The sequence below is a fragment of the Elgaria multicarinata genome, chromosome 3, assembly GCF_023053635.1.
Source record: "Elgaria multicarinata webbii isolate HBS135686 ecotype San Diego chromosome 3, rElgMul1.1.pri, whole genome shotgun sequence".
Classification (NCBI taxonomy): Eukaryota; Metazoa; Chordata; class Lepidosauria; order Squamata; family Anguidae; genus Elgaria; species Elgaria multicarinata.
Genome location: NC_086173.1, coordinates 164,810,273 through 164,821,928, shown reverse-complemented (window position 1 = coordinate 164,821,928; position 11,656 = coordinate 164,810,273). Strand labels below are relative to the sequence as shown.

The 11,656-nt window shown below is 47.6% G+C and overlaps 1 long non-coding RNA gene across 1 annotated transcript; it reads right to left on the bottom strand.

Annotated features, from left to right (window-relative positions):
• Positions 1-6,607: 6,607 nt before the first annotated feature.
• On the bottom strand, positions 6,608-11,088 carry LOC134396492 (uncharacterized). The gene is made up of 3 exons (XR_010025266.1): positions 11,027-11,088; positions 10,530-10,563; positions 6,608-9,831 (listed from the first exon to the last, which is right to left on the bottom strand). It is a non-coding gene; the product is annotated as an uncharacterized LOC134396492 (long non-coding RNA).
• Between the last annotated feature and the right edge of the window lie 568 nt (positions 11,089-11,656).

Sequence of the window (11,656 nt, the reverse complement as noted above, 5' to 3'; positions counted from 1 at the left end):
CGAGCTCGGATTGGCCGAGGGGAAAATATGCGACCAATAGGAAATAAATATTTTGATTTCGAGCGTGGTTGCTGGGTAGATCGAGAGCCGCAAGCTGTAAGCGCTGGAAAGGGAAAGAGAAAGTATTCTCGCTGAAGGCCTTTCGGGAATCCCCTTCGCAGGGTCCGCGTTTGGGGAAGGGGGGGAATTCTTGAATACATGGCAGGGGCTGGAGGGCTCAATGGGCATCGCGATGGAGTTTTCTGTCTGCAACGCTAATGACGGTCCAGCGCCTGGCATACGGATGGCGTTAATTTGGCCCAAAAGGGGGGGAGTTGCAGATAAATCAATCAACAGATTATCAATCTTTATTTTTCATTTTCAGCAATACCCAATCTCTCTAGTAATGGATTGTCGTTGTGAAACAGTAGTATACTGTATTCAATTCTTGTTCTTTAAAATATTTGAATTTCATTTTATATTTTGACTGTTTTTAAATGGCATTTTAGGTTGTTCTTTTTTAATTTGTTTGGGTGGATTACAACATTAGTTATCGGGCAGATTAAAAATGTACTACATAAATAATTCAATAAACAGTAGTAATAGCCACTGTTCCTTTTTTCCTTTTCCTTTTTTTCTGGTCCTTTATTTTAAGTTGAACAATTTTAATTTGCTTTTCTAATCTTTCTTTTGCTGTTTGTTCACAGCTCTGGAATCTTTTTTAGATATTGAGCGGTATAGAAATATTATAGATAAATAACAGTAATAGTTTCAAGTATTATATTAATGGCTTGTATGGTTTTCTTCGACCACTCTTCTAGACTTCTGACATTTGCAGTGAGCATGCACAAAGTGGAAAAGGTCTGCATACCTCTCATGGGCCATGGGTCGTACTGACTAAAAGACCCCCAAGACATGGGGGTATAAGGCTCCCTAGGTCCCCGACTCGCGAGCGAACTGGCCTCCCCATATCGCGCCTCAAAGTACACGCACCGCAAAGAGACCCCAGCTTTTCCTTCCAGCCTTCTGACATTTGCAATGAGCATAATAGAACGGAAAGAGAGAGAGGCTTTGGAGTCACACCTACTTTTTTAATCTGATTTTTGTCCGCAGTTTCCCCCACCATTTCCTTAGCGAGTGGAGCACTGGGCACTTTCATGTCTGTATGTTGCTGCGCCATTTCAGCTCATGTATCTTTTCACCTGGAGCACTACTACGTTGGCAAAACTTCACACCCTGCCCCCCTAAGTTCTCCTTCCCCCTGCAGTTAATTTTTTATTTTAAAAAAATATTTCTTTATTTCTGCGCAAATACAATAGTACAGCAGCCTGAAACTGCACAATTACAATAAAACAACACACTGCACTTTCCCCGAAGATAATATTAAATAAACTCCAAGGAAGGGAGGCCATTTGTAGGAAGGAGGAGGGAGCCCGTGGGCCAAGACTGTTGCTGCCCCTTGGCTTGGGGAAAGGTTTGCAGGGGAGGAGGAGCGAAGGTTTGTTTTGCTCCTTTCAAAGGGTGGGCAGATGAACAATCATTTTAACTAATTTCTTTTGGAAAGGCGGTCAGGTCCCCTCCTTTGCTCCAAGGTGACCAAAATGCTTACATCTGTGTAATTTTTAAAGATAAAGAGATCAAACTTGACATGGGGATAGCTCTTAACGAGGACTTTAGTCATGCCAAATTTGAATCAGATCGGTTCATCCCTTGATTTTTTAGGGATTTTTTAGTTCCCCTCTTAAACCCTTTCCCCATAGTCCACCAATGCGAAAGTCCACCTGTTTGCATTTGTGAAGGATCTATTTTCCTTTACTTTGATCATGCAAAGCTGTGTAATGATGCAATGGTGTACCTAAGGGATTAAGAGATTAGGGAAAGTCAACCCCGTACATGTCAATGGACTGGTCTATCTTTCTTCCTTTCAATTAAGTGTCATTGCACTGTAAAACTTAGGAGAAGGGTGGGGGAAAGAAAAAGAACACACAGTGCTCTCCCTAGGATCCTTATAAGCTGTGCTGGAGGACCGAAAGTAGGATGGACCCACTCAGCAAACTATAGGGGTGGAGGACTGAATATGCACTGCCTGGCTCCATTTCTAAAAAAAACCCACCAAGTCTTTAACTGCGAAGCTTCACAGGATGAACCCCGCCCCCCCCATCCCGGTGCATTTTCTGCATTTCTTTTAAGGTGAAAATGTACCCCTGGTTATGCCTACTCAGGAGTAAGAACATAGAATTAAATGGGGCCTCTCTCCCCCCCCCTTCATGGTTGAGTGGAGAACCACCCCACCCTCCTCTTTTGTTAGAGAGATCCCCCTTAGACACACATGCCCCCCAACAAAGAACGGGATGGTTGATAGAACTCAGCCACAGAAACACATGGGAGGGAGGAGAGCATTTATTTCACAGGGAAGGAAAATAATCCAGACTTTCCACACTCCAAAAAGAAAAGAAACATGGAGGGGAAGAGGCGAAATGGGTGCAGGATGTGGACGACGACGTGTGAGTTCCAGGTTGCAAAACTGCATACGAGGCATGGCGAGTGTGCGATAGATCGCTGGTGTGATGAAGGTCTTTGTTTTGTTGGGGGACTTAGAGGGGTGGTGAGGTTGCCTCAGGCTATTTATTAATCATTGAAGTAAATAGTACTATCTATAGCACTGAAACATTGTCTTATCATAGAATCATAGAAAAGTAGAGTTGGAAGGGGCCTACAAGGCCATTGAGTCCAACCCCCTGCTCAGTGCAGGAATCCACCCTAAAGCTTCTGAAATCTCTTCATTGGCTTCCAATTCACTTCAGAATCCAATATAAACTTCTCCTGTTAACCTTCAAAGCTTTTCACGGTCTAGCTCCTTCCTATCTCTCCTCTCTCATCTCACACTATTGCCCCGCTCGTGCTCTTCGCTCCTCTGATGCCATGTTTCTCGCCTGCCCAAGGGCCTCTACTTCCCTTGCTCGGCTTCGTCCATTCTCTTCTGCTGCCCCTTACGCCTGGAACGCTCTTCCAGAACATTTGAGAACTACAAGTTCAACCGCAGCTTTTAAAGCTCAACTAAAAACTTTTCTTTTTCCTAAAGCTTTTAAAACTTGATGTTGTGCAGACTTCTACTGTTACTTTCTACTGTTAGTTTTACCCTACCCTGTGCCTGCTTACCCTACCCTGTACCTGTTTGCATTCTCTTCCCCTCCTTATTGTTTTACTATGATTTTATTAGATTGTAAACCTATGCGGCAGGGTCTTGCTATTTACTGTTTTACTCTGTACAGCACCATGTATACTGATGGTGCTATATAAATAAATAAATAAATAAATAAATAAATAAATAAATAAATAAATAATAATAATAATAAGCATCCCTGACAGATGGTTGTCCAGCTGCCTCTTGAAGGCCTCTAGTGTGGGAGAAGAGCCCACCACCTCCCTAGGTCACTGGTTACATTGTTGTACTGCTCTAACAGTCAGGAAGCTTTTCCTGATGTCCAGCTGGAATCTGGCTTCCTGTAACTTGAGCCCGTTATTCCGTTATTCTCAAGTTCTTGTATATACCATTTTATTTTGTGCTGGTATTAAATCCCTGGGCCAGCTTGGTCTCTGTTGATGCTACCCCCTACAATAGCACTTTCCAGCCATCACCCACTTTCCCTCTGGTTTACACTGCCCTTCCATGGCGTGGGGTCCCTTAAATTTCTTTATTTCTTTATTTATTACATTTATATACCACCCAAGAGCCGAAGCTCTCTGGGCGGTTTGCAAAAAATCTGGAGGCCTGGGGCCTGGGAGGAGACTGACACTTTTGCAGTTAGGAAGCTGCACCCCAAAAGTTGGAAACCTCAGGTCCAACTTCCCTCTGTGTAAGGAAAAGCTCCGAGCAAAGGCCGGATGTTTTGCCAGCAGCGTTTTGGGCCCAGATCCCACCGTTTGGCTCCCTGAAGGAAGCTTGACGCCCCAGCTAAGCGTGAGACAGACAGAACCTGCCAGATGCAGCAGCAGCCTCCCGCAAAAGCATCGGAGTCACGCGGGGGTGCATGAACCTGCCTTATCCATCCAGCCCACTGCTGTTCAGTCTCTCTGCCAAGGGCTGCCCAAAGCCTCAGGCAGGAGCCTTTCCCGCTCTTGCGACCTGCAGTCATGTAGCCGTCTGGACATGCTGGGGCTGGAACCTGAGACCTTTTCCATTCAGGCTGAAACAGCGAATAACCTTCAAGCCGCATGACCGGGTGTTTCTGCACTTACACCAGCCAAACAGCCACTTGGGGTGGTCGCTTCCAGCGGGACCAGGGCTCCCATCAAGGCTAGGCATGGTTGGGCCCCTGCCAAGGCCCCGCTCCCCAGCAGCTGTTCCGGTTCTTCACCGTGGTTGCAGCTCGCTTGTTACAACCAACAGCAGCTGGTGACAACAGTAGGGAGAAAATCAAGGGAGGGGGCTTATTGAGGGTGTCTTGCCCAGGGGCCCCTAAAAACCTGGAGGAGGCTCTAAACAACATTAAAGTCAACATTAAAATCGCTCCACTGGCTGCCAATTAGTTTCCGGGCAAAGTACAAATTGTTGGTCATGAGCTTTAAAGCCCTATGTGGTTTGGGTCCAGGCTACCTGCGGGATTGCCTTCTCCCGTACAATCCGCCCCACACACTCAGGTCCTCTGGGAAGAATCTACTTCAGCTAGCAAAAACTAGATTAATAACTGTGACCCAGAGGACCTTCTCTTCTGCCGCTCCCAGACTCTAGAAAGGCCTGCCGGAGGAGACGCGTCAACTTAATTCTCTCTCCGAGTTTAAGACAGCTATAAAGACTAACCTCTTCCAGCAGGCCTGCCCAGATGAATTTTAAACCGAGAATTTTAAGATGTCTTGATTGTTATTTTGATATTGTATTGGTTTCATATGCTCTTTTAATTAATTTTATGTATTTGATTTATATTGTATTGTACTAATGTTGTTCCCCGCCTCGATCCAAAGGGAGAGGTGGGTAATAAAGAAATAAAATTATTATTATTATTATAATACAGGACGACACCGTTTTGAGTCCCTTTTTTCTTCACAGCTGGCCTGCACAAAATGGCTTCCATACCTGGCAGACTGGGTAGAACTGCTTTACTTTCATCTCTTCCCCCACCCACGTTATGGGTAAGGTGTGATAATGAAGACTTTCGCCTTTTGGCCAGGAAAAATGAGAGGGGGAGGAAAGAATTAATCCGTACCTTCTCCACGTCTTCCTTTTTTCTCCTCAGAGAATTAGGACAGGGATGGTGGGTGGGGAGAATTTACTCACAGCGCAAGCCTATGAATGTTTACTCATCAATTAATCCCACCATATTCAATGCCTCTTTCTTTTATTCCATATTACAAAGGTGGTGGATTGCAATAAAAAGCACCCAGCTTCAACAGGAGCTTCACCCTCAAAGATTTCATCTTTTGGGTCTTTAGATTACTACTTCACATGCTTTGGGTTTCTTAAGTGAACAGGGCCCAGGTGGCTCCGCTTTCCTGGTAGAGCGGCTGCAGGAGGAAATGTAACAGCACAGGGGGGAAGTGGGAACGGCTAGATTTCCCCTTCGAAAGAGAACCAGTTCAAATTGTGGCACAGACATTTCCTCGACATGCAGATTAGACGCTTCCTTTAGAAAACACTTCATTTTTGAGTCCCTTTTGAAGAGGGCAGGGTGGACTCTCCGGCGCCTGCCCCCATTTGTCGGGCCACTTGGGCCTCTTCTCGGGCTCGGTGTGGACCGGCCAGGGCTCGGAAGGCACCTGCAGCCCCTGCCGAAACGGCACTTTCCCCTGTTGCATCATGGGCAGCTGCCATTGACACAACGGGGGGATAATTTGGGAGCCTCTGGAAATTGCGCATTGCATAAAAAAAATAAAATTGCGTAAAACAAGGTTGTCTCATTTCTTTTTTATTATTAATGTTACAGGCCTGTGAAAAAAGCTTCAGAATAAGAAACAGGTCGAAACGCGTCAGGCTCTTGCAAATAAACCATTTGGACACGTCCCCTGGGGCATCTTCACCCCACTCAAATCCAGAGCTGGTGTTGAACCGCAAATAAGGCCTCCCTGTCTACAAGAGCGTGGGATTCCAGGGAAGCTTCGGCAATTCATTCTCTTCCCAACTATTCAGCCCAGAGATGGGTCACGCCGTTTGTGCAAGGCTGCCTTTCCCAGGATGGGACAAGCCCCCACCACGCATTCATCCCATATTTGAAGCCGTGCAGACAAGCCCTGCTCCTGTATCTCTTCCGATACATTCTTCCGGTCCATGAGGGGCCCTGCTGTGTCCTAGCCAAGGTGGGTGAATCCCTTGTGAAATAAAGCATTTCCCATGAGGCGTTGGGCATTCCAGCCCTTTATCAACACGGGTTCTGGCTAGAAAATAGTACAGGCCTGGATTTCCTTCAGGAACATAAAGTGGGTTTATTTTATAGTTAATAGTGTCCAAACGTTTTGGGTAAACCACAGATGTGAAAACAACTCCATGTAAGAACAGCAGCAGAATTAACTTATATGCTCAAAGTAAAACCATCTTTATAGCTCCAAATTTCTCCCAAACCTCCCTCATTCACTCTGTGGAGGTCCGTTCTGCAGAAAAGTGCTAGTGTAGAATTGTGGTGAATAAAATGAATGATTCAAAGGAAAATGGAATTATTTTAATTCAAAAAGGTATTGTTTAAAAAATAAACATCAGATTTTTTTAAAGTCATCAATAAACACTACATTTCTCTTGCAATTTTTAAAAAAATAGCATAGTTGCAATTAAATCCCACCCTAAACATGCTAAACCTACCCTGACAGCCTCACGAAAATCAAGTTTTCTTCCAATCAGACATGGGCAATTCATTTCGGTTTTTCATTTCATGAAAATAGCTCTGTCTGGCCTAACTATTAGCTCTTGAATCTTCTGGCCTTTCAGTTCCTCTGCCTGTAGTCACAGGTACAAGCTAGGTAGGAATATTGTTCCGTTGAGAGTTGGGCCAAGCAAGGTAAAAGAATTAAGAAAGACAAAATATAGGAGTGTGGATAAACAATAAAACCCGAATGCTTACTAAAATCCGAAACATTAGATCTTTAAAAGTTTACTATGAAACCTTGTTTGGATCTATAAGTCTTTGGAATTTGCTACTTTGGGCCAAGACAGAGTGAAGCCAAAAACAGCAACACTGGAATGAAAAAGAGAAGACAAAATTGCCCAGTGCCTGCATTCCCATCCTAAGGCTGTGATCCTCTATCCACTGATCTGGGAATAAGCCCCATTGACCTCAATGGAAGGAATTTCTAAGGAGACATGAAGAAGATTGTGCTCTTCGCCTCAAACTGTCGTGGGTGCAAACCCTTCCCTCTCTAGGAGAAAAAGAGAAGCGTGCAAAATACATACAGTGGGAGGGAAAAATGCAAAGGCCTCCTTGGAAGATTGAAAAAGTGTAAATAAAACTCTTATTCGGAAATTAACACTGCTTAGTGGTCAGATTTACACCATTGTTCAGAAAATACATGAAAAAGTTTCAGTGGGACACGTGATTTAAATCAATCCTTTTTTTTCTGGCCGATTTAAGTCTTGGATTCGAGTGAGCTTGACTTTAAATTTTGTAAGGCCGCCTTGAGGCCCAGTATTGGGCAAAAAGCGGGATACAAATAAATATAATAATAAAGCAATCCACCCTGTGTAGAATCAACTAAAGACGCACCTAATGTACAACACAACCAGTGATCCCCAGATCCTTGATATAGTTATATATATTTACTCACCCTGCTACTGTCTTCACCTCATCATTTATGCCTCTGACGCTACTGACTCCCAGCCAAACCTACCTCAGAGGGTTGCTGTGAGGATTAAAGTGGGGCAGGGAGTGGAGGACCGTGCCAGCCCTCTTGCATTCCTTGCAAGGGGAAGAAAGGTGGGCTATAAATGCAGTAATAAATTCATTTAAAGTGAGGGGAGCAGCACTCAGGACTGTCCACCCATGCACAAGGCTTCGACCCGAGTCCACCAGTGCGGAAGCGGACTTTGCTGCTCTCCTTACCAGCCCCACGAAGCCTGGAGGAGGAGAGGAGGGGCCCCCACAGGGGCTTTGCATGGCGAACACCCCAGATTCCCTCCCCAGCACATCCAGTCCAACGGGTCCCCAGGAGCAGGGCTGGGAGGGATTTGGGGGAGCCATCGCCAGTTGCAGCCTGGGCTGGGGCCGGAGTCCTCGGGCAGTTCCACAAGTTGCCGTGAGGCTGGGGGTCTCCGACTCCTGGGCGCTTTCGCTTTTTGCCTGTTTCATGATGCCTTTTTTATTCTTTCAACAAAAAACAAGTGTTTCGGGTCTGTTTAGCTCTTGCAACGACCTACTTCCCACCCACAAAACCTTTACACTGGCTTTTTGGTGTTAGCAAACGTGGTGCCCTGTTGGCGGAGGCCTGGAGTGGCCAGCCGAGAGGGTGGCAAAACCCGGCTCTGCAGACAACCGGAGTCTTCTGACGCCCAAGAACAAAAGCCACAGCACGGGAGGGAGGAAAATAAATCCCTTTAATTTGGCCCATCTCGGCAGGGTTATTAAAATGTTTTACATCCATTAGCATCAATCAAAATGCAAAATATGTTAACAACGGATCTCTATGTCACTAAAAAGAGGTTTAGGGTGCAATCCTATGCATGTTTAGAGAGAGAAAAAGCTCACCAACTCACGGCTAAGCATGCGTAAGATCGCACCCTGAGATAATCAATTCAAACACCTTTTTCAGAAGCCTGTTAATAACACTCTCGATCTTGGAAAAACGAAGTTCAACTAGTTAACAATTCAGGTTGACTCCAATGTTGGGGACCCATTGAAATGAATGGGACTGAAGAACAAGGCCATCCAATGGAAGCCTTCAGGAAACAAAGACGGCCCTTATACTTCAAAGGTTGTCACACAGAGGAGGGCCAGGATCTCTTCTCGATCCTCCCAGAGTGCAGGACGCGGAATAACGGGCTCAAGTTAAAGGAAGCCAGATTCCAGATGGACATCAGGAAAAACTTCCTGACTGTTAGAGCAGTACGACAATGGAACCAGTGACCTAGGGAGGCTGTGGGCTCTCCCACACTAGAGGCCTTCAAGAGGCAGCTGGTCAAGAATCTGTCAGGGATGCTTTAGGGTGGGTTCCTGCATTGAGCAGGGGGTTGGACTCGATGGCCTTGTAGGCCCCTTCCAACTCTACTACTCTATGATTCTATGAGGAAACAGACACTTTGGCAATTTCCTGCTGCATATCTCTGTAATTTTTAAAAAATCAGTTGCAGCCTAATACTGGAGGCATAATTTTGAATTTTTAGGGATGCAATATTTAGTTGCTTTGTTTAGATAGGTTAATTAAACACTTTGATTAAAAAAATGCCCCTCAAGTGCAGGGTCCCCTCCCGAAGAACTTAAAGGTATAATTGGAAGGCGGCATCTTAAGGAGGGCCTCCCTCCACCCCCCATCTCGTTTCCTCTCGTAAGCAGGAGATCTGCCTCTTCTGAGATGGTGCCCTGGGACACTTCTGCAGGTGACATCTAAAAAGAAAGGCCGCATTTCCCTCCTTCAGAGCTGCTGTTTTCTCCTAGGCAACTTCATGCAGCGTTAACCAATTTGATCTCCCAACAATTGATTTAAACCCCTAGTGTGTTAATCAACTAAGATATCTTTTATGGGGTAAAAAGCTAAGGGGCAAATGCGACTTGAGGCAGCAGCTGTGCCAGAAAGCAAATCACGCCAAGCCAAGCTCTCTGCAATCAGAAACAGGCTGAAGAAGTCCCTGAGAAGGACTTGATAGAATTCAGTTCATGGATGGATCCTCTCTTCCTCTTGTCTTCCTCCATCGGGAGAAGAGTCTCCCCCAGAGTCAAGCTGCAGAGAGAGAGAAACCGGGAGATTCTGTTTGGGATGAAGCCAAGAGGACGAAGCCCCAGGAGTCCAATCCAGACTGATGCTGGGCGGAAGGAGGGATCTCAGCATCTCTCGCCCAGGTGGAGGAGCAGAGGCTGCAGCCCCAGGGGAAGGGGCTGGCCAGGAATCACCGGAGGGAGAGAGCACTGGGCAGCGATGTGAGCTGTGGCCAAGGTCAGGGTGGGAGAATCTCCTGCACAGGCTATCAGGACACACACACACACACACCCTTCTGAGGCAAATCACTTTGTCCCCATAACTAGAAGCGTTTGTGCCTCCTCCACCCCCACCCTGGAGAATCCAGACCTGCTTCAGAGTTAGGAGAGGACCAGGATTTCACAGTGTCTACATCTGCCCTGTGAGGACGCGCAGTGCTCTGTTTAATAAGTGTATGCGTTCAAGCGAATCCATCAAAGCCCGGCTGCTCCAGCAATGGCGCCACTTCCTCTTCCTGTTCGGAATGGCGGCTGTTCCCTCGGTAGGGAAGGGGTGAGGTCTGGCTGCAGGAGGTTCTCCCTTTCCCAGCGCCAGGAGGAAGGGAGCGACCAGGGAGAGGAAGCGTCCTGCAGCCCAGCGCTTCCTCCCCCTGCAGGGCTCCTCCTTCCCCTGCTCACTCCCGGACCCCTCCCACAAAGGACGCCCCCTCCTCTGCCACTCACCTGCTTGGGGGCTCCTAGATGGCCGGGTTGCTCCCTGCGTTGGAGAGAAGGAAACACCAGCGTTAGCCCCCACCCTAAGTAACACGTGTCTGATGGACAACTCAGGGAGGGTGGCGTGCTTTTCCATCTTCAAGGGGGGAGACACCTCCCAGCCTTCCTGAACCTCTGCGAGGAGGCCAGGTTGTGCCACCAGAAATGTCCCCCCCCCCATGTTGGCTTTATGGCATTGCAGAGGTCCGTGCTTCTCAGGGCAGAGCCCAGGGGGCGCTTTAGTCAACTGCAGCCCTGCCGTCTCCTGGCCTGGATCAGGGCACAGAATGAGTGGGGCTGGCAGACTGCGAACCAGGGTGGAGGGACGAAGGTATGAGGGGGGAAGTCAAGCAGAACGGGCCTGGGAGGGACAACAGGTGTGTGTGTGTGTCTCTCTCCTCCCCAGCAGCCTCAGGGGGAGGCACAACTCCTCTTGCCCTTTTGGCGTGGGATTCCCTCACACTCACCGGAGCTGTCGGAGTTTTGGTCCTTTGCTGGAAAGGAGAGAAAAGAAAAGGAATGAGGGTCTGATGCCAAACTGGGTGGAGGGGAAGGGATGGAGGGGGGGGGGGGCGTGCTGGGCTCCTTCTGTCCTTCACTCTCAGACGCAAACACACTTTCCACTCCGATATGACCAACTGCGCCAGCCACAGAAACACCCCACAAAAAGAGACACGTGGGAAAAATTAAATGTGTACCCAAACCAAATCTATTCCTAAATGAACCTGCAGTTTCCAGGAGGAAGGAAGGAGGGGAGGCAGGAGGAGGGAGGGGGAGGGAGGAGGGAGGGAGGGGGGACTCATGGGCACAGCCCTGACGCCACCCAACCCACTGCATTGTTCTTGGCCAGGGGAATCCGGCCCCTGGACCCAAGGTCGGCACTCCTGGCTGATTTAGTCTAGAGTCGGTTCCCACAGTGAAGCCCCAGATGCTCCGCTGGGGAAGACCACAAGCAGCCCCCTTTCTTACCCCTTTCCCTGCCCTCCGGAACCCTACGTGGCGTCCAGGGGCGCACAGGGCTCTGCATAACAGCAAAAGCCTCTCAAAAACACATGTCTTCAAACCAGACATCTGCTGTGGAATGAGCTCCCTAAGGA